Source organism: Rousettus aegyptiacus, unplaced genomic scaffold (assembly GCF_014176215.1).
Source record: "Rousettus aegyptiacus isolate mRouAeg1 unplaced genomic scaffold, mRouAeg1.p scaffold_m13_p_9, whole genome shotgun sequence".
Lineage (NCBI taxonomy): Eukaryota > Metazoa > Chordata > Mammalia > Chiroptera > Pteropodidae > Rousettus > Rousettus aegyptiacus.
In genome coordinates this window covers 61,136,248-61,157,462 of record NW_023416312.1, presented here as the reverse complement: position 1 = coordinate 61,157,462, position 21,215 = coordinate 61,136,248, and the positions used below count along the sequence as shown (strand labels likewise).

Genomic DNA, 21,215 nt, shown 5'->3' with positions numbered 1-21,215 from the left:
TCAATTATTGTCACATAAATATTAAAAAGCTCCACTAGTACTCTGTTGAAATGAGAGTATATTATATATGATAACTACCTCCCTGTTAATAGCAACCTAATTTGCCTTAGAAACAAAATGTCACCCCATCAAGTGAAGCTCAATTAAATGCTCAATTGGTCTAAGATTGTGTTGCTGCTATTGATGCTGTTGCTTCCATCTGTCATAAAAGCCAAAACATGAAATAAGTACCTATTATTTTCCTTTGGGACCATGATTCCTCCATCTTGAAGGTAACAGTAACTTTGTGGAGACTGCCCACTGTGGATTTTTGTCTAGGAAACTAGATCTCCTAAATCTTATGAGAACATTGAACCATGCCCTGAAATCTCTTTAGCTCTTGAGGTTCCAGAAGTTCCTCTGTAGCAGATTCCAGCAATCAATCCGCCAGCAAGCACTGACTGAGTGCAACCTGATAATTAGTTCAAACTCCTACTCCTCAAAGCCCAGTCTTGTCCTAGGCAGGATCAGGGAAGGTAATGAAGAAAAAAATAATTGTCTAGGAAGTTGAAAATTCTAAGATTTGGATGCTTATCTAATCTCTTATGATTCCAAGAGAATTGTGTGGTCTGGAGAGCTCAGGTACAGAATTTCTCAGTCAGGACACTGGCAAATACCCTCCTACTTCTCCAAAGCTAAAATGGCAAGGAATTCCCTAAGAACTGAGTGCACTTCCCCTGATATTTTGTTGTAATTTGGTTACAGTGCCCTCATAAGATCCAAATAGAACAAGTTCCATTTATTAAATCAAGAAGAAAAATATTTTAATTATTTGAGAGCGTGCGCAATTGTGCACAGGTAGGAAGGTATTCAAAGCATAAAGAGATACTTGACCAAAGAAAAATAAATTCCAATATACACAGTTGTAGAAAGGATATTTATATGCTAAAATCACAACCTCTGGCTGTACATGAGAAAGAAGCTCTTCCTCTGTGAAGCAGAAAGAGCAAAGTAGAGAAAACAGAATGTATAATGGTTGAGAGCATGTGTGTTGGAGTTGGACTGCCTGGGTTCAATTTCTGGCTCCGCTACTTACTCAAGCAAATCATTTAGGCTTCCTGGGCCTCCTTTTCTTCATCAAAAAAACATATGAGAACAGACTCCACAACCACCACCGAGCAGATCAGACTCACTTGCTTTTGTGCCTCGCTCCACTTCCTCTTCAACCATGTCTGACAAACCCGATATGGCTGAGATTGAGAAATTCAATTTGTCGAAGTTGAAGAAGACATAAATACAGGAGAAAAAATCCACTGCCTTCAAAAGAAACAATTGAGCAAGGGAAGCAGGCAGGAGAATCGTAATATGAAGCACGCGCTGCCGATATGCACTGTACATCCCACAAGTACTGCCTTGCTTTATTTATTTTAGCTGTTTAACTTTGTAAGATACAAAGAGGTTGGATCAAGTTTAAATGACCATGCTGCTTCCTTTTCACATCCAAGAACTACTGACAATGAAGGCCACACCTGCCTCTCCCACCTGCCTGTCTGGCTGGCAGAGAAGGGAAAGAACTTGCATGTTGGTGAAGGTAAAAGCTGGATGACAGTAAAATCTAGAGTGAAAACCAAGCTTATCCAAGGTGTCCTGCAAGCTGTAAAATGCAGTTTAATCATAGTGTGTGTATGTGTGTGTGTGTGTGTGTGTATAGACATGGATATAGATAGTTGTTATCCAAATGGTTTTAATTATTGGAATGTACAATTTTTAATATGCAAATAAACTTTTAAAACCTGAAAAATTAGAATAATAGTAGTTCATATGTTTGTTATGAGGATTAGTAAATTTTTAAATTTCAATCCAATTAAAATAAAAAATGTTTCAGTCTTCAACTCAAGAATTTACCTTTATTTCTAATTAATTTTCATAGAACAGTAGCTCCCACCATTTCTCTGGGCAGAAAAGTGCAAAGACTTACAAAGCAAATATTTAGTTTTGTGGGCATGTTAGGTACTGCAAGGAAGGCTGAGGGTGAGTACTTTGAAAAGACAAACCTTTACCTCCATATTCAATGGGCTATGCAGTGCATCTCAGGATCAGTATCAAATGTTACTGCATAGATCTACCCCATTGCTTTGGCTAGGAATGCAGCTTCACAAGAAGCTTTCCCAAGGAGTAGGCGTCCCTGGGCTGGCAAAGTTACAGAAAGATTATTCATTTCCAGAAATGTTATAAATTGTTTTGACACCTGCCTCTGCCGTCTGCACTTTTTGGTGTAAAGATATGATTGGCTAGGACCAGAGCATTGCCCAAGACGAGATGATTAGAAGAAGCAGTACCTTGGTGAAACTGCTCGCTCAGCTCTTCCCAACAGCCCCTCCACATCAATAACACATTTTTCTCCCTGTCCCCACTCTTTTTTATGAGAAAAAAAGTCTTTTCTTTATATCCTCATCCCAGCTGGTGTTTATTCCCTCTCCCTTTCCCTTCCCTCTCACTCCATTTAGGGGAAAAATGAAAGGAAATGATGTTTCCAAGCAGTTAAAAGAATGCCTTGTCCTGTGGTAGGGTCAGCAATTTGGGTAGGGGTCGGGGGGAGAATTCAGTGAAACCACAGGAGTGAGTAATAGTCATTGGACTGAATGCAACCTCCTGGTCCCTTACACCTGCATTTGGTTTGTGTTTCTATATTTGATCTCACTTTGGTTACAAGTCCTCAGAGGTCAGGGATGTGGTTTCCTTTACATTGTGACCAGCTTCTAGCATAATCATGGTAATAAGTGTTAACATTCGCTGAGTGCTGACTATATGCCAGGCAGAGATAAACATATGCCCATTACATCCTTCAAACTCCATATCAGCTCTATAGGGTTGGTACTCAGGATCTGTCCTTGACGATGCAGAAACTGAATCAGAGAGATGACTGAGCTGTCTAAGGTCACAGAATGATGGTTTAGTTATCCTTAGGCTGTGTTTGAGCTCATTATGAGTACAAGTCTTCAGAGGGCAAGCTGCGGCTACTCTTCTGCTAGTAATGAGCTTATTGGAGGATTCCAAACCACATAAAACAATCTTTCTCATGCCTAAGAACAGAAGTTATTTTTTAGAGTTTTTTAATGGGTTTAGAAAAGGCCATTAATTCTAAGTTACTCTCCTGCTGTGTGCCTGAAAATGAGAGGTGAACTATGAGGCTGATAGGATGGTTCTGAGAATAATAACAACCCCTTTGTACAGGAATATTCTTAAATTCCTTTGAACACAAAGGGAAAATATAAGTGAAATTATGAAGCCATTTTTAAAAAATGGGGAGAGTAAATTTAGTGCTCAAGAGTGAGGAACTCAACAGGATGATCTGGAGCAGACCATTGTGTTTCACATCTCAGACTCTGCCAATCTTCTCCATAAATACCCAAGCTATTCCAGGCATGCTTCTGCTCTGGCACAGATGCCATCAGTCTCGGAATGTCATAGGGCTAGAGATGTAATCGGCAAAAGAGGCAAAATACCATGTGTTGACACCATTGAACATTCATCTAGGGCTTTATAGTTTGCAAAGTGCCATGGCCTACATGATATCATTTTTTCCCTTTAAGTTTGTGGCCAATTAGTGCCAACCCCATTTTCCACAACAGGATCACAAGACTCCATACAGTGACTGGACATGCCCTAACTTCCACAGCTACTGAAGTAAGAGAATTGGGATTAGAAACCAGGTCAGCTGACTCCAAACTCTGCATTTTCTGATAATGTGATTTAAAAACTAGGAATTTAGTTTCTGTTAAGGTGCACCACAGTATTCCCAGATACCAAGGAACATCCCAATTCCAATGTAGATGTTAAGGACCTGGCACACACCCTATAGGCTCCCTGAGAAGGCACACTTATTGGATGTGGTTAGTACATTACTGGGACATGTATCGCCCAGCTAAATCTCTTTCAATCTCTGGTTCCAGACTTCCTCTTCTCTGAAGTCCTAGAGAATACGAATACAGAGTGTCTAACTCTGTGCAGTATTGCACATATATACTCAATTTGATTTAGTAGTTACACTCCATCTTACCAAGTTTAATGTCATTTCACATGTGAGTCCTGCCTCTCTAGACAGATTGAAAGCTCTTGTGTGTTTTGCTACTGTGTCCAGGACTGTAACACCACATGAATGACTGCTAACACATGTGTTTTTCCTAGTAAATAAACACGTGTATGTTCACATTACAGTTAATAAGGAGGTTAGCTGTAGACCCCCAACAAATCCAGAACAAAGCAGAAAATCAATAACGATGACATTGAAAATCATTACTGTTTACTGAGCATCTGCTTACTATATACCAGGCATTGGGCTAGGAACTTTATGTACATTATCTCATTTAATTGCCTAACAATTTTATATGATTGATATTGTTATTATTTCTAATCGGCAGAAGAAACTAAAGCTTAAAGCAGTTGTTCTCAAACTTTATGATCTCAAGACCACTTTACACACATAAAAATCATAGAGGAATCCAATGTGCTATTTTTATGAGGAGCATATGTAGCTCAATATTTAGCATTTTATAAATTGAAACTGAAAATTTTAAAACCCAAGCACATATCCCATTAGCCATCAAAGTGATGACATCATCACTCATCATGGAGCCTCTGGCAAACTTCACTGTAAATTAGTGAGAGCATAGAAGTGAAACAGAGGAATTGTATCTTAGTATTATTATGAAAATAGTTCTAACCTTACAGACCTCCTTGTATCCTTGGACCACTGAAAACTATTGGCCTAGAGGGTTGAATAAGAGTTCAAGATTACTAAAAAAGTGATAAGATTTGAAGCACAAAAGTCTGAGTTCAGAGGCCCTACTTTTAATTACTGGATTATATTGTCTCCATAAAAGAGATATTTTTTGGTTTGCTGTCAAGTCAGGAAGAAAGGAGAGTAGCTACATTCTATAGGAAGCAATAATCATGGTAGAAATAGGTATAAATGTTAGAAAACACTCCGTGGCATGCTACATTCTTTGCTTTGCTGAGGGAGGTGGTGGCTGATTGTCTAGCGTTCTTGTGCTTCCCTTTTCAGTCTACCCTGAGGACAGAGCTAGCATCTTGCCTGGAGCATTGACATCCCTCCCTATTCTCTACAGCCTCCTCCCTCCTTCCCATGAAGTAGTGAAGAGAGGAGGCTCTACTAATTACTGGTTGTGTGACCCTGAACAAGTGACTTAACTTCCCACAGTCTCAGTTTTCTCACCTATAAAACAGAGATAAAAATAATACCTATTTTACAGCCATGATTGTGAGGACTAGATAAGATAATGTATGTAAGGCTTTTAGTATAGAGATAGCCATGCAATTAATAAATTATCTAAAAGGAAATAAAAAAGAGGAAGCAGATACTACTAATAATAACTTGTGGAGCATTTACCCTATGTGATGCAGTGTACTAAAGCTTTATAAATATAACTCAATCTTTGCAACAAACTTTGAGATTGAGATCATTTTCCCAATGGAAAAACCAGAATAGAGAGGTTAGGTAGCATGGCCAAAGTCACAGAACTCATAAGTGATGGGACTAGAACTCAAATCCAGGCTGTCTCATTCCAGGACGTGAGCTTGGAATCACAGAGCTCTCCTCAAACAGAAGTCAGAGCTGCTATACCTATTGGAAGCAGAAACTCAACATTTATCATACAGGGTCAAGGAGATGAGGATTTGCAGTGCTCGTAGATGGGACAAACACCATGGTTGCCTATAAATGGCAGGATTAGAATAGGAGGCACAATGTCCAACTTATCATCATATATTTGTTTCAAAGCCAAGGAAACTCATGCATGAACTCTTTGCACTGAATAAATGGAAAGCCCTTGCTTCATTCAATTCCTCTCCATCGACTGATGAAATGACCAATGGACTGAACCACAAGCACCTAGCTGATTCTGAAGCAGTCTTGAGGAAACCAGAACCCCTCATTGGTGATTTGCAGAGAAATTAGTGGTTGATGGGCCGCTTATTTTCTTGTCATTTTGAAGTGACACAAAACAAAGAAATGCACAGGACGCATTTCATTGTAACCAGGCAGTCCAGGCAGCTATCAGATTTATGCTTTGCCTTCATGGTTATCCCTCCTCCAGAAACATTAGTGACATTCACAAGGACCCCTTTACTAACTATCTCAGTGACATCAAATCAAGTAATGGGGTGAAAAAGAGAATGTATATGGGGGGTAGGGGTTAAGGAGTGGACCCATGGAGTATGAATCAAAATGCATTACGATATCTCTGACACTGGTGTCAGAAGGCATAATTTGTATAAAGAGCACCTTGCACAATTACTTAGTGTAGTCTGAAACAAAGGCTTTAATAAAATAATAGCTCACATTTATTGAATGTAGTAAATGTGCCAAGCATATACTATATATGCATTAACTCATTTAGTCCTTACAACAGCATTGTGACAAAGGTGCAATTTTTCTCCCCATTTTTCAGATGAAAAAATGAAGACAGTGACCCTTAAGTGATTTTACCAAGGTGAAAGAACTAGTAAATAGAAAAGCTTGGACTTTAACTCCAATATTTTGACTCCAGAATCACATTCATATGTTACACTGCCTCTCTTGACAGAGGAAATGGTGAAAAATATACTAATTCCATATGATGGATCTTGTTTGATGAGTCATTCATTTATTCAGCAAACCATTGCTGAGCACCTAATGTGTGGTAGGAATTATGCCAACACTGAAGAGCCTGAAGGTCAGGGGAAAAAGTCCCTGCCCTATAAAACTTCCAGTCTAATGTAGGAGACAGATGTTCTTCCAAAAACTCATGCCAATAAGAGTAAAATCACAATGGTGACAGGTGACACCAAAGGAAACTATATGGTTCTCTGAAAACATGTAATAGGGAGCCATAACCTTGAAGGAGGAGGTGGTGTGCCACTGGAAATGCTGAATAAGTGAAAACTGAGTTGCAATCTCAAGAGGTGGGGGAAGAGCATTCCAGACAGAAGGAACAGCATGTGAAAACGTTTTTTCTCTCCTTTTTTCTCCCAAGCTTCTTTGATAGCTGCACTGGGCTCGTTCTCTGGCCTCACTTTGAGTTAGATGGTTCACTTTATCATGGTAAGACAAACATGAAAAACCTAAAAATAATGGCTTCCTTTAAAAATAAAACAGCCCGCTTACATAAAAAGATTACAAACTCACAGCTCACCATTTTTTATCTTATCTCAAAATGCTCAAAGATGTACAGGGGTTTCAGTGAAGACTAATTGTTCCAGTTTCAGCTTAATTTGCCCTCTTCTTATGAACTGTTTCTGAAAGTTCCCCATGACAAAGGAAGAAGGGTGAGTCAGAATAAAAAGATAGAGGCTCTGAGGAATGGTAGGGGGTAAGAGGGAAGCTCAGGAGAGATGCTGTCTGCTGGACTGCATCACAGTGCCTCTCTCCATCTTCTCCCCACTCACTCAAGCACATTGCTCTTTCACATCTTCCTGCTCCCATCACCCCAACAACCTTGGAGCCTGATTCATGAGCAGGGACCTCTTTGAATCCATGCAAACTTGAGCTGCCAGTCTCAACTGGAACTTGGAATCAGACTGGCCTTCCAATCAGACAGAGATCGACAAATATCATATGATTTCACTTATATGTAGAACAAATAAAACCATAAACAGATATATAGAGACAGAACAAACTGAGGGTCACCAGATAGGAAGGGCATAGGGCGATGGGTGGAAAAGGTGAAGGGGACTATAGTCAATAATATTATGACAACTTTGCACAATGACAAATGATTACCAGACAATGTGGTGATCATATCGTAAGGTATTTAAATGTCAAATCACTATATTGTACACCTGAAACTAATATACCTAATTGTATGATAACTATACTTAAATAAGTTTAAGAAAAGAAGGATTAGTACAGCCCAGGAACAAAGACAGGTCACACAAGCACCCTCTTATCCTCAAAGGCCTCAAACTTGCTGTGCCCCTCCTTATGCACTAACCACAGAGCCTTGGAAGTACCCTTCATACAGGTCATTAAATGTAGTGCCACAGGATGTACTAATGTGATCCCAGAGGAGGTCACTAAGACTAAAAGACTTTTCAAGTATTACAATTAGCAAGAGGTGAAACTGGGATGTAAAGCTAGGCTAATTCTATGTTTATCACCACAACATGGGAATAGGGGCTGCTGCTCATCCTACTCTACTAGAAGTGACCATATAGATAATTACCACCAAGTCCCTCCCACTACCCCATATCCATCTGTATTGTGAGGATAGTGAATCTGAGGCTCAGAGTGAGGAGATCAATATCCTAAAGCAACTATGAATTGGTTTGCTTGCTTACTTATTTATGTTGGCCATAAATGTAAACTAAGGATAATCTTCCTCTGTTAGACCATGATAAGCTTAGCAATTCTTACCCCCGCAACAGCCACAGCCTTTAGGATGTAGAAGAGTACCACCCATTAAGCTCTCAATATTTCTTAACCATTATTCTTTATGAACTCATTTGTTTTAGTGTCATGAGGATAGTTAAGACATTTAATGAAAACTCTACAAATACACATCTAGTGTTTCCTGTGATTCTCTTTCCTCAGTTATACAAGGTAAGTATTAAATAATTACCTCACCCCATTCAACATTTTTGACAATTTTTGTACAAATATTCCACTCTGGCACCTGTTTGGTTTCTGAGCTTAGACTTTGTATCTTATCCTTTCTTCATTTTTAACCTCTTAAGTACATTTCAAACTATGTCTTCTCAAATACAATTATACAATAGATTTCTCTTATATAATCTCATGTATGAAATTAAGAGTTAAAATATGCTAACCCTGAAAGAGCTTTTTTCCTTCTTTTTAAGGGAGTCAAATTACAAGCATATATTTAAGCCCCAAGGTTGAAGTTTTCCCCATTTTCTCTTGACACCTGGAGATCAATGAGAACAGTCCATGAAGGCTCATTGTTTTTTTTTTCCTATATCTACAGTGACATTGATTTAAAACTAAATAGTGATTCCCTGGAGTACTTAATAACATAGATTACACTCTAATAAATGCATTTCATGTAGGCTTCAGTGACTAAAAGCTGATCTATTAGACTGATATAATATAGGAACTTTCTTCTTGGTTACTGAGAAGATTTATAAGGAATTGGTACCTTCTAAAATAGGAGTATTAATTAAACATTTTTCTACTGGTGGATTCCTCATACAAATTAATTCTTACCAGGGAAACAGAAATGTACAATTCCATATTCTCAGAATATGCTCACCATGTGTATTTTAAAGAGCAGGCCCTTTTATTTTAATTACTTTAATTAACTTTATAACATTCATAATCATTAAGAGAATTAAGACATTTAGTACTCTTCAAATGTAGTTTGTAATGCCAAGATTCTCATTTTGCATTTTATTTTTCGGTTCCTGAATCTGGGTCAAATCTGCATGCACTACATATTCCCAAATATATTTTATCCTTTATTTTCCCCAGTCCTCAGGCCTTGTCATGTGTTGATCAGTAAAAGAAAAATCTTAACATACAGATGCTTGTACTAAGCATCTGTCAGTAACCTCATAATTAATAACTCTGACATTGTCTAGCATGTCCAAATATCATAAGGCTTGGCTAATGTTTTGATCAGACGTCAACAGTGTGTTTAAGAGCTTCTATTATGAACAGCTAGGGGGTAGGAAATAATCACATTGAATAAACAGTTCAAGTTCTTGCAACTTGTGGTGAAATCTTTCTGAATATTGATTCTCTTTGCTAATAAGCTCAGAAGTTCAAAGCAAGGACCAGAGGCCATGGCTCCTGATTCCCTCCTTCAGAAAAACTGCTTCTTCTCCTCCTTCTAAATAGACAGGATTATGAAACAATTTTTTACACCTACATTACCCTCTTGACCTCTTTTCAAGAGGCTCTGTTATTAATTTAAATTCTTTCTGCCAGAACCAAGTTTTCAAATTGTTACACTCAGATCATTCCTCCCCACCTCATCCTAGTGGTGTTTAAAAAAATGATGCAATGTGGATAATTTTGAACTTAGAATGAAGCTTTTAAAATTCATCCTCAGAGGAGTTAGCACTACTCTTCATGAGTAGCAAGCAGGTGTGACAACTGATTGCTGAGCCTACAGAAGATCTGACACTGGTAACTCAGATATTAAAACAATTTGAGGGTCTTCCCATCTCTTGGTCCTTATATGAGCAGAAAGAAGCCTCACCACCCCCGAGAGACTTGGGGGATGCTATCCTGTCACATGATAGATATACAAAAGTATACGCCAAATAAGTAAATGAAAGAATGAATGCTTATTTGATTTTAATCACAGCAAGGAAGGAAATCCCACAGATCTTCTCCACCTCTATGACCTCCATACCCTGGTGTCATTCCAGAAACAAGCTGTGTCATCATGAGTTCTCCATTATTCCTCAGAAACAGCGACTAGGCCTTTTGTATTTGGCCAGTGACTGAGAACATCAATGTACCTAGGAAACCTGCTTTAATTCAACAAAAGGCTTAAAAAGAGGCCACAAATAAAAGAGGCCACTAGATTGGACATGCAGGAGGCTACTGGTGGCTCTTAAAAGAGAAATTCTGGTGGAGTGGTGAAGACAGAAACCGCCATGCAATGTGCGGATGTGAATAGGTAGGAAGCAATAGAGGCAGAAAATGTAGGCCAATCTTTGAAAAATGTGTCAGCGAAGGGAAAGATAGAGAGGAAGAACAGCAACTTTCGGGGATAGCTATTCCCTGTATTGTCCCTACCAGGGAAGGTGTTTTTAGGGAAGGCATCTATTTTATTTGGACTAGGTAATCCTCGAGCCTTCTTTTAACCCAAGAGTAAATAACTTTTGGAACCAGAAAGGTTGAAGATATAGGAAAAAGAAGGTATAAAATCAAGAGAAGTTTCCAAAGAGCACTTGGTGGTTAGTCTTATTCAAAAGAGCAAGATTGCTGCTTACCTATTCCTTTGTAAGGATACAGAATGGGGAAAGAATACATAGAAAAATATTGAAAAGAGGCAGAAGTGGTGATAGAGATGTGGTTAGGACATTATGAAGAGATTCAAAAGGGAAAACAAGAATTAGGAACCTCAAAGGGGGTTTCACGATGGTAGTGACTAGAAGACAACAGGAGGCTCTCCCGACAAAGGGTAGTCGAGGGGGCACTTGAAGCATTTTCTTATCAGTTCCAATAAGAGCAAGGCTCTGGCCTCAATAAAGGCAAATGTTGTCTGACCAGATGCTACTCTCTGGGTTTCTACTTCAAGAGTTTCTATAGAGACAAATAACCCAATGGAACAATCAGCTAGCTGTCATTTTTCCATAGGAAAAAAACTAAGAGAATAATATTGTTTAGCCTGCAGGGTTCATCAGTTCTAGAACTGTCCTCCTGCCACTGGAGAGGAAAAGGCTAGAGTTCTGCGATTTTCATAAAGAACGAGTCCCGGTCAATAAGTGGGGAGTTGTGATACCAAAACTGGACAAATATATTATAAGAAGCAAACCAAATACCAATATTCCTTGTGAACAGAGATGCAAAATTCTAAACAAAATGTTAGAAAATAGAATTCAACAATATAAAAATGATCGATACTTCATGCCAAATGGGGTTTATCCGAGGGATGAATGATTGATATAATATTTTAAAATCAATGTGATTCACCGTATTAACAAATTTTTAAAACATCACAATAATCTCAACCGAGGCAGAAAAAGCATTTGATAAATGTAACATCTATTCCTGAAAAAGATTCTCATGACGCTAGCATCAGAAGGTAATTTCTTCAACCTGATAAAGAGCATCTATGGAAATAAACTACAGTTAACAGCATAATTAATGATGAAAAACTTAATAATTTCTTCCTTAAATCAGAATTGAGGTAAGAATTTCCATTCTCATTATTTCTATTCAAAATTGTACTGCAGGGCCCAGTTAGTACAATGAGGCAAGAAAAAGTCATAAAATGATTCAAATTGGAAAGACATAAGTAAAACTTTCTTTGTTTGAGAATGACGTGATTGTCTATGTTGACAATTCTATGTATTCTACATAAAAGCTACCACAATGAATAAGCGAATTTAGCAAGGTTGAAGGATACAAGGTTAATATACACAAAAAATCAAGTACATATCTGTATACTAGCAATAAAAATTAGAAACTGAAGTTTAAAAATAATACAATTTAAATAGAATCAAAAATATACAAAACGCATGGATAAACAATAAAATATGCTTGGGATCTATATTCTAAAAATTACAAAAAGTGATGAAAGAAATCAAGAAGACCTAAATAAATGGTGGAAATATACTGTGCTCATGGATCAGAAAATGCAAAATGTTAAGTTGCCAATTTTCCCCAATTTGATCTATAGATTTAACAAAATCACAATCTAAATTCCAGCGGGCCCTTTTTTAGGTATTAACAAGCTGAGTCTAAAATTCATATGGAAATAAATACAACCTATAAATAGATAAAACAACTTAGAATAAAAGAACAATGATGAAGGACTTTAAATTTCTGATTTCAAGATTTATAAAACTACTGTAATCTAAACATTGGTTTTGACATAAAGATTGACAAATAAATCAATGAAACTAAATAAAAGTTCAGAAATAGACCTGCATATATATATATATATATATATATATATATATATATATATACAATAAAGTCTGACTATCCGTAAAGGCAATTCAGGAGAAATGGAATTTTTTTTAAAACAAATGGTGCTGGAAAATGGAGGGGGCCATATAGTAAGGAATGTGAGTAGCCTCTATAAACTGAAAGTGGCTCCTGAATAACAGCCAACAAGGAAGTGGGGACCTCAGTGCTACAACCACAAGGAGCTGAACTTTGCCAACAAGAAAGATCTTGGAAGCAGATTTTTTCCTCCAGAGCTTCCAAGCAAAAACTTAGCTCATACGCCACCTTAATTTCAGCTTTGTGAGACCCTGAGCAGAGAATCTAATCATGTTGGGTTCTTATTGATTCGAGATAAATGGAAACATGTTCATACAGAAATTGAACACAAATGTTCATAAAAATTTTATTTGTAATGGCCAAAAACTTAAATCAAACCAATGTCCATCAACAAATGAATGAATAAACTACTCATCAATAAAAAAGAATGCTCTATTGATAACACTCAACAACATGGATGAATCGCAAAATAATCTTACTGAAAAAAAGTCTGACAAAAAATCATACATGTTGGACATCAGAAATATGACAGAATGAGAGACATCCCTAGAAACAACCAAAAGCCGAACATCTAAAACTCAACAAAAAACACCCAAACTGTACAGGAGCATGTCTGAGTGTGGGTTCTGCACATAAGGGATACCGCAGGTCAAAACCCCAGGGCAGTAGACTGGGAGAACCAAAGAAGCTGCCTCTCAAAGCCAGAGCTCCCTGTAGGAGGAAGGGGAGGGGAGAAGTTGCAGCAGGCTCCCTGAGCAAGCCTGCCTGGGAGAATTGTGAGCTCCACATGGCTCGTGGCAATGCCCAGGTACTAGGGCAGAAAGCAGAGAAGCAAGGGCAGCAGAAAAACAACAGTTGATTATTACCAGCTGTGGTTGCAAAACAGAAGGCTGAGCCACAGGCCCTACACCTAAATTTAGAAGACCCCACCCCCCCTTATCCACCAAGAACAAAAATCATGGAGCCCCAGGGAAATCAGGGCAAACACTGCCAAAACTGACAGGGACTGAGACTGAGGGTAGCAAGGGAAATTGAATATCTATAAGGAAAAAAAGGTGTTATTAAGACTTTATATAAAGCAAGGATCCAAGATGCTTAGGCACCACCTACTGGAAACCAAAAGAAAAATGCGTTTTTTGCAACAGGCTATAGAGACATTTATATAATCTTTCTACACAAAAAAGCAGAATACACTTCCTTTAATGCCTCTGCAGAGAAATAGTCCACTAAAAACTATTAAATACCAAGGTAACAAGGAATCTCAGAAAGAAAAGAAAAAATCTCAAGAAAATAAGCATAAAGAAATTAAAATATGCAACTTGAATGACTGAGAATTCAGGCAGGTACTTCTGAAAAAAACTCAATGAGATCCGAAACGATTCATATCAACAATATCAGGAATTGAAAAAAACAACTATATGAGCAGAATGAGTTCTTTAGCAAAGAGATTGAAACCCTCGAAAGAACCAAATAGAACTTCTGGAGATAAAAAGCAAAACAAAACAAAACAAACAAACAAACAAACAAAAAAAACAATGAAAGAGATAAAAATAAAATAGCAAGCTTGGGAAATACAGTCGACCAAATGGAGGAAAGCATCAGTGATCTCAAAGACAGAAATCTAGAAATAAATCAGAAGGAAGAGGAGAGAAACCGAATGAAAAATATGAAAGATATCATTAGGAGAGGAAAGATAAGAATAATGAGCATTATCGAAGGTGAGGAAAAGAAGGCGGACGGGAAAGCATTTTCAGACAAATACTTGATAAGAATTTTCAAACTCTAAGGAATGACCTGGAGCTTGGGATTCAAGAAGTCAACAGAACACCTAATTATCTCAACTCACAGAGGCCTTCTCCAAGAAATTTTGTATTAAAATTACAAAAAATCAATGACAGAGAAAGAGAAGTCAGGGCAGCCAGGAAATAGAAGAAGGTAAACTATACAGAAAAACCCATTAGATTATCTTCGGACGTCTCAGCAAAAACCTTACAAGCCAGAAAGGAGCGGAATCAAATATTCAATCTATTACATGAAAGGAACTACCAGCGAAGAATAATGTAACCAGCAAAGCTCTCCTTTAGATATAAAGGAAAAATAAAGACCTTTCCTGATGTACAAAAGTTGAGGAAATTCTCCACTACATTGCCTGAATTACAGAAAATACTGAAAGGAGTCAGCTCACCTAAAACAAAATGACAAAAAAAAATACATAAGTAGGAGTAAGGCAACTAGGAAGCAGAAGTAGAGGAGTGCAGTCCTTACTAAATATGGCATTATAAGCTTAAACAATAAGATAATTGTTACAAGATAGTAATGAATGTTCAGCATACATAGGGAAAAATTGAGATAACAATGACTGAAAAGGGGAGGATTCAAAGATCCAAATTCGCAAAGGGGAATGGAGATAAGGCACACACAGAGGAAAATGGATGACTGTGTGTCTGTGTGTGTGTGTGTGACTTCATTTATATATATACAAATCTATCTTTTACGTAATCGTAATAGTAACCACATGCCAAAGATTCAGAAGTATATAACATAAACAAGAAGACCCACAGGGAAAACCCACAAAAGCCAACCAAAATGTAGAAAACAGAAACACAAGGACAAGGAAGCAATGGAAACACTGAACTACCAGAAAGCAAAAGATAAAATGGCTATAAGAAGACCTCATATTCAATAATCACCCAAAATATAAGTGGACTGATTCCCTTTATCATTATCAGGGACTTCCAAAATATGTAAGGAAATTACTAACAGAACTAAAGGGAGAAACAGACCAAAACACAACCAAGTAGGGGACCTAAATACTCCACTGTCGGGTATGGAAAGATCATCCAAACAGAAAATCCATAAGAAAATAAAATCTTTAAATGACACATTAGACCAACTGGACATAATTAACATTTACAGAGCTTTTCATGCCAAAACTACTGCTTATACATTCTTCTCTAGTTCACATAGAACATTCTCAAGGATTGACCACATACTGGGACACAGATATATCATTAATAAATATAAGAGGGTTGAAATCATACCAACCATATTCTCTGATCATAATGCTTTGACACTAGAGATCAACTGTAGAAGGAAATCAGGAAGAACTTCAAATACATGGAGATCAAACAACATGCTACCAAACAATACCTGGGTCACAGAAGAAATAAAAAGACAGATCAAGAGGTACATAGAAACAAATGAAAATGATAGTACAACATATCAAAACTTTTGGGACACCACAAAAGTGGTCATAAGAGGAAAGTTCATATTTTACAGGCTTATCTTCAAAAATGAGAATGAGCCTAATGATTCATCTTAAAAAACTAGAAAGGGAAGAGCAAATGAAGCCTAAAGTCTGCAGAAAGAAAGAAATAATCAAAATTAGAGTAGAATTAAATGAAATTGAAAAAAAAACAATAAAAAATGAATGTAATAAAGAGATTGTTCTTTGAGAAATTTAATAAAATTGATAAAGCCCTGGATAGACTCACTTAAGAGTAAAGGGAAAGGACACAAATAAACAAAATCAGAAATGAAAGAGGGGAAATTATGACAGATACAAGAATACTATGAAAAAGTATATAACACCAAATTTAATAACCTAAAAGACATGGACCAGTACATAGAAAAATACAATCTTCCTTGACTGAACCAAGAAGAAATGCAAAATCTAGATAGACCAATCAGCAGTATGGACATTGAAACAATCATTAAAAACCTACTAAAAAGTAAAAGTCCAGGACCAGATGGCTTCACCAGTGAACTCTACCAAATGTTCAAAGATTTAAAATCTATTCTCCTCACACTCTGCCAAAAAATCGTAGAAGAGGCAATACTTCCCAACTCATTTTATGAGGCCAATATTACCCTGATACCCAAACCTGGTAAAGATAATGCACGCGCGCGTGCACACACACACACACACACACACACACACACACACTACAGACCAATATCTCTCATGAACACAGATGCAAAAATCCTAAATAAGATACTAGTGAACCGAATACAGCAACATATTAAAAAGATTATACAGCATGATCAAGTGGGCTTCATCCCAGAGGCACAGGGGTGGTTCAACATACCCAAATCAATTAATGTGATACACCACATAAACAAATTAAAAAATAGGAATCATATGATCAAAGTGATAAATGCAGGTAAAGCATTTGACAAGATACAACATCCATTTATGATTAAAACACTTAATAAAACAGGACTAGAAGAAAAGTATCTTAACATAATAAAGGCCATATATGACAAACCCTCAGCTATTTATATATATAACAATGAAAAACTAAAAATATTTCCTTTAAGATCAGGAATAACACAAGGCTGTCCACTATCACCACTGTTATTCAATATAACATTGGAGATTCTAGCAAGTGTAATCAGGCAAGAGAAAGGAAAAAAGTGGCATCTAAATAAGAAATAAATAGGAAATGAAGAAGTCAAATAGTCTCTATTTGTGTATGACTTTGTTTTCTATATAGAAAACCCTAAAGACTCCACAAGAAAAATACTAGAAACAGTAAGCAAATACAGTAGAGTTTCTGGATGCAAAATCTACATTCAAAAATCTATAGCTTTCCTATACTCTAATAATGAAATTTCAAGAAAAGAAGTGGAAAAAATAATTCTTTTTTCACTTCCAACAAAAAGAATAATATACCTAATGAAATCTAATGAAATGTGAAAGATCTATATAATGAAAACTATAAGACCCTATTAAAAGAAACCAAAGAAGATACAAAGAAATATAGTCATTCCATCCTTGGATTGGAAGAAACAACATAGTTAAAATAACCATATTACCTAAAGCATTATACAGATTTAATGCAATCTTTATCAAAATACCATGCATTTTTTAAAGAAATAGAACGAAAAAAATCATCAGATTTGTATGAAAGCACAAAAGACTCCGAATTGCCAAAGCCATCCTGAGAAAAAAGAATGAGCTTGGAGGCGTCACTCTGCCCAACTTCGAATTATACTACAAAGTGCCTGTAGTCAAAACGGCATGGTATTGGCAGCAAAACAGACACATGGGCCAGTGGAATAGAATCAAGAGTCCAGAAGTAAACCTGTATTTATATGGGCAAATAATTTTTGACAAAGAAGCCAAAAACATACAGTGGAGAAAGGAAAGCCCCTTCAATAAATGGTGCTGGGAAAACTGGAGAGCCACCTGCAAAAGAATGAAACTACACTGTTTTCTATCACCACACACCAAAATTAACTCGAAATGGATTAAGGACCTGAATATAAGACCCAAAACAATAAATTGCATAGAAGAAAACTTAGGAATTAAACTTGAGGACCTTTGACTTAAAGAGAATTTTATGAATTTGACCTCAAAAGTATAGGCAGTAAAATCTAAAAGAAATAAATGGGGCTACATCAAATTAAAAAGCTTCTACTCAGCAAAAGAAGTCATCAACATGATAAAGAGACAGCCATCTGAATGGGAAAATATATTTGCAAGCAACACCTCCGATGAGGGCCTAATATCCAAAATATACAAAGAACTCGTATAACTCAATAACAGAAAAAACAAACAATCCAATCAAAAATGGCTAGAGGACCTGAACAGACACTTCTCCTTAGAGGACATAAGAATGTTCATCAAATGTTTGAAAAGATGATCAAAATTACTAGCTATTAGGGAAATGCAAGTCAAAACCACAATGAGATGCTATCTCACACCTGTTAGAATAACTATAATCAACAGGAAAAGTAATAATAAATGTTGGAGAGGATGAGGATAAAAATGAACCCTCACACATTGCTGGTAGGACTGAAAATTGGTACGGTTACTGTGGAAAACAGTATGGAATTGCCTCAAAACTTAAAAATTGATTTACCATATGATCTAGCAATCCCTCTACTGGGTATTTACCCCAAAAACTTGAAAACCCATATCCAAAAAGATATTTGCACACTGATGTTCATAACAGCATTTTTCTCCGTGGCCAGGATATGGAAGCAGTGGAAATATTCTATGATAGATGATTGACTAAAGAAGCTATGGTATATATGTATGTGTGTGTGTGTGTGTACACACACACACACACACACACACACACACAATGGAATATTTCTCGGCCATAAGAAGTGATGAAATACTGCCATTTGCTACATGTATGGACCTTGAGATAGTCATGCTAAGTGAAATAAGCCAGACAGAAAAAAGTTGAAAATCACATGATATCACTTATATGTGAGATATAAACCTAAAGCAAAAAATGAACAGGACAAATAAACAGACTCATGGACATGGACTATAGTCTAGTGGTTGCCAGAGCGGAGGTGTGAGGGTGCATGGGGGAGGTAGACAGGGTAAAGGGACTAAATATGTGGTGACCAAAATAAATATAACTATGGAAGTTGAACACACAGTGTAAATATATACATATGCCTTACTATAAAGTGTACAGTTGAAACTTATTAGATTTTGTTAACCAATTTCACTATAAAATAAATAAATAAAATTTATTAATAAATAAATAAATATCCTGGAATTCTGAGGCAATTCCAAGTTTTGAAGTTTTCAAGTCCCAAATTTGAGCTGCTGGGGGGATGTAGTACAGAGGAGAGGATACTTGTGACATGTCAAGGCAAAAAGCCTGAAAATGGAATCAGATTCCAAGTAAAGGCATGTCTGAAAGCTGAGATCATCATAGCTAAACCCTAAAGTCAGGAAAGGAGCCTGGTTCAAAAAGAATGGCAGACATGGTGACAGGAACCTGAAAGTCAAGGTAGATCAAACCAGGCAGGTATGGGATGGCCTGTCGGAGCAAAAGCACAGCAGCAGACAATACCAAAGGAAGTTGAAGATCAATATCAAGGTGATTGTCAAAAGTCAAACAAGGGAATAAGGAACAACAACAACAACAAAATTCTGGCAGCTTAGCTGATTTTCCAACTTGCTTGATTTTTTATTCCCCAGGGAGCCATTAAGACAGATGTCCTGTGTTCTCCACATTGGCTGACCATTAGAATCAGCTTGTAACAAAGCCCAAGTTCTACCATACCAACTAAATCAGAATCTCTAGGCTGGAGCCCAGGCAACAGTATTTTTAAAAGGTCCCTTGGTGATTACAACGATTAGTAAGGGCTGAGCACCGCTGTTTCAACATTCTGAACAGCTTTAACAGATTATCATAGGATAACCTTAGTCAGGAAGGCTTCTGAGAGAATGTGAATGCTAATCAGAGAATTCAAGGATGTGTATAGTCAGGATTCTCTAAAAAAATTAACCAATAAAAGATTAGACTGACAGACAGATAGTTTAAAGGAGATTTATTATGAGGAGTGGGCTCATGCAGTTATGTAGGCTGAGAAATCCCACAATGTGCTGTGTTAAAGCTGGAGGCCTAGGAAAGCCAGTAGTATAATTCAGTCTGAGTTCAAAGATCTGAGAACCTTGGAAGCCAATGGTTTAAATCTCAGTGTGAGGGCCAGAGATGAAGAGATGAGATGTCAAGCAGTGTGGCAGGAAGCAAAAATGGGTGAATTCCTCCTCCTTCTACTTTTTGTTCTATTCAGCTGTCAAAAAATAGGACGAAGCTCACCCACACTGGGGAGGACAATCTACTATACAGAGTCCATCAATTCAAATGTTAATGTCATCCATAAACATAATCTGGGCATCCATTAAACATATAATGTTTACTGTTGACTGACCCCATGGCTAGTCATGTCGATACCTAAAATTAACCATCACAATAAGAAATATTTAGGGTAAATGGAAGGAAGTGGGTTTTCCACAGTGGAGGATCAAGGAATGTGAAAGCAACAAAAGAAATGATGGAGATAATATTTCACCATGAAGGAGAAGGGACTTTCTGATATGATCAAATTGCAGTACAGGGGAGGGCCACTGAAAGTCTGTGAAAATGGGACAAGGAGAGGAGAAGGAACATAATGAGAACCTTGATATTTTGTACCATGTCAGAGGTAGTTCAAATAAGGAATCTATATTCTTGAAGGCTGTTCACTTCTGTGTTCTTTCCACCCTTCCACCAATTTTCTATTAAAGGTTCCTTTTAAAGAAGTCTAAATTATTTCTGGTTAACTAAGGTAAAAGGCATTTCACCCCAACTGGAGAAGATAGACAGTTAATGCTGATTGATACTCTGTTCTCAAAATTTATAGGCCATGGCCTTCTTCAAAGATCAGTAAATGATGTTTCTTGATCTACACTTGTTGTAGCTGCCAGCCCCAAATAGACATATGGACTGCCAGAAATCAGTGAGTTATAGGAAACACACTCTTTATTCAGCCAGCTGGGTCTGCCAGGGGTACGCAGACCCCAAATTAAGCTGCCCTGAAATGTAGAGGTACAGGGTTTTTAAGCCCTAGACCCCTATTCTTTATCCTGTTTGAACCCACAACTTTATTTTTCTTCTTTTTACTAACTGTCAACCACAGGTTGGTTGTGTAAACACGGATACAGAAGCATAAAGCTTATTGTTAGAGTGTTATGTTCCCATGGGTGATAGCCAAGCAGTAATTTTTCAGCCAGCACATT

General features: G+C 37.2%; 1 pseudogene; it reads left to right on the top strand.

Annotated features, from left to right (window-relative positions):
- The first annotated feature begins 1,207 nt into the window (after positions 1 to 1,207).
- On the top strand, positions 1,208 to 1,343 carry LOC107501001 (annotated as a pseudogene).
- Positions 1,344 to 21,215: the final 19,872 nt, after the last annotated feature.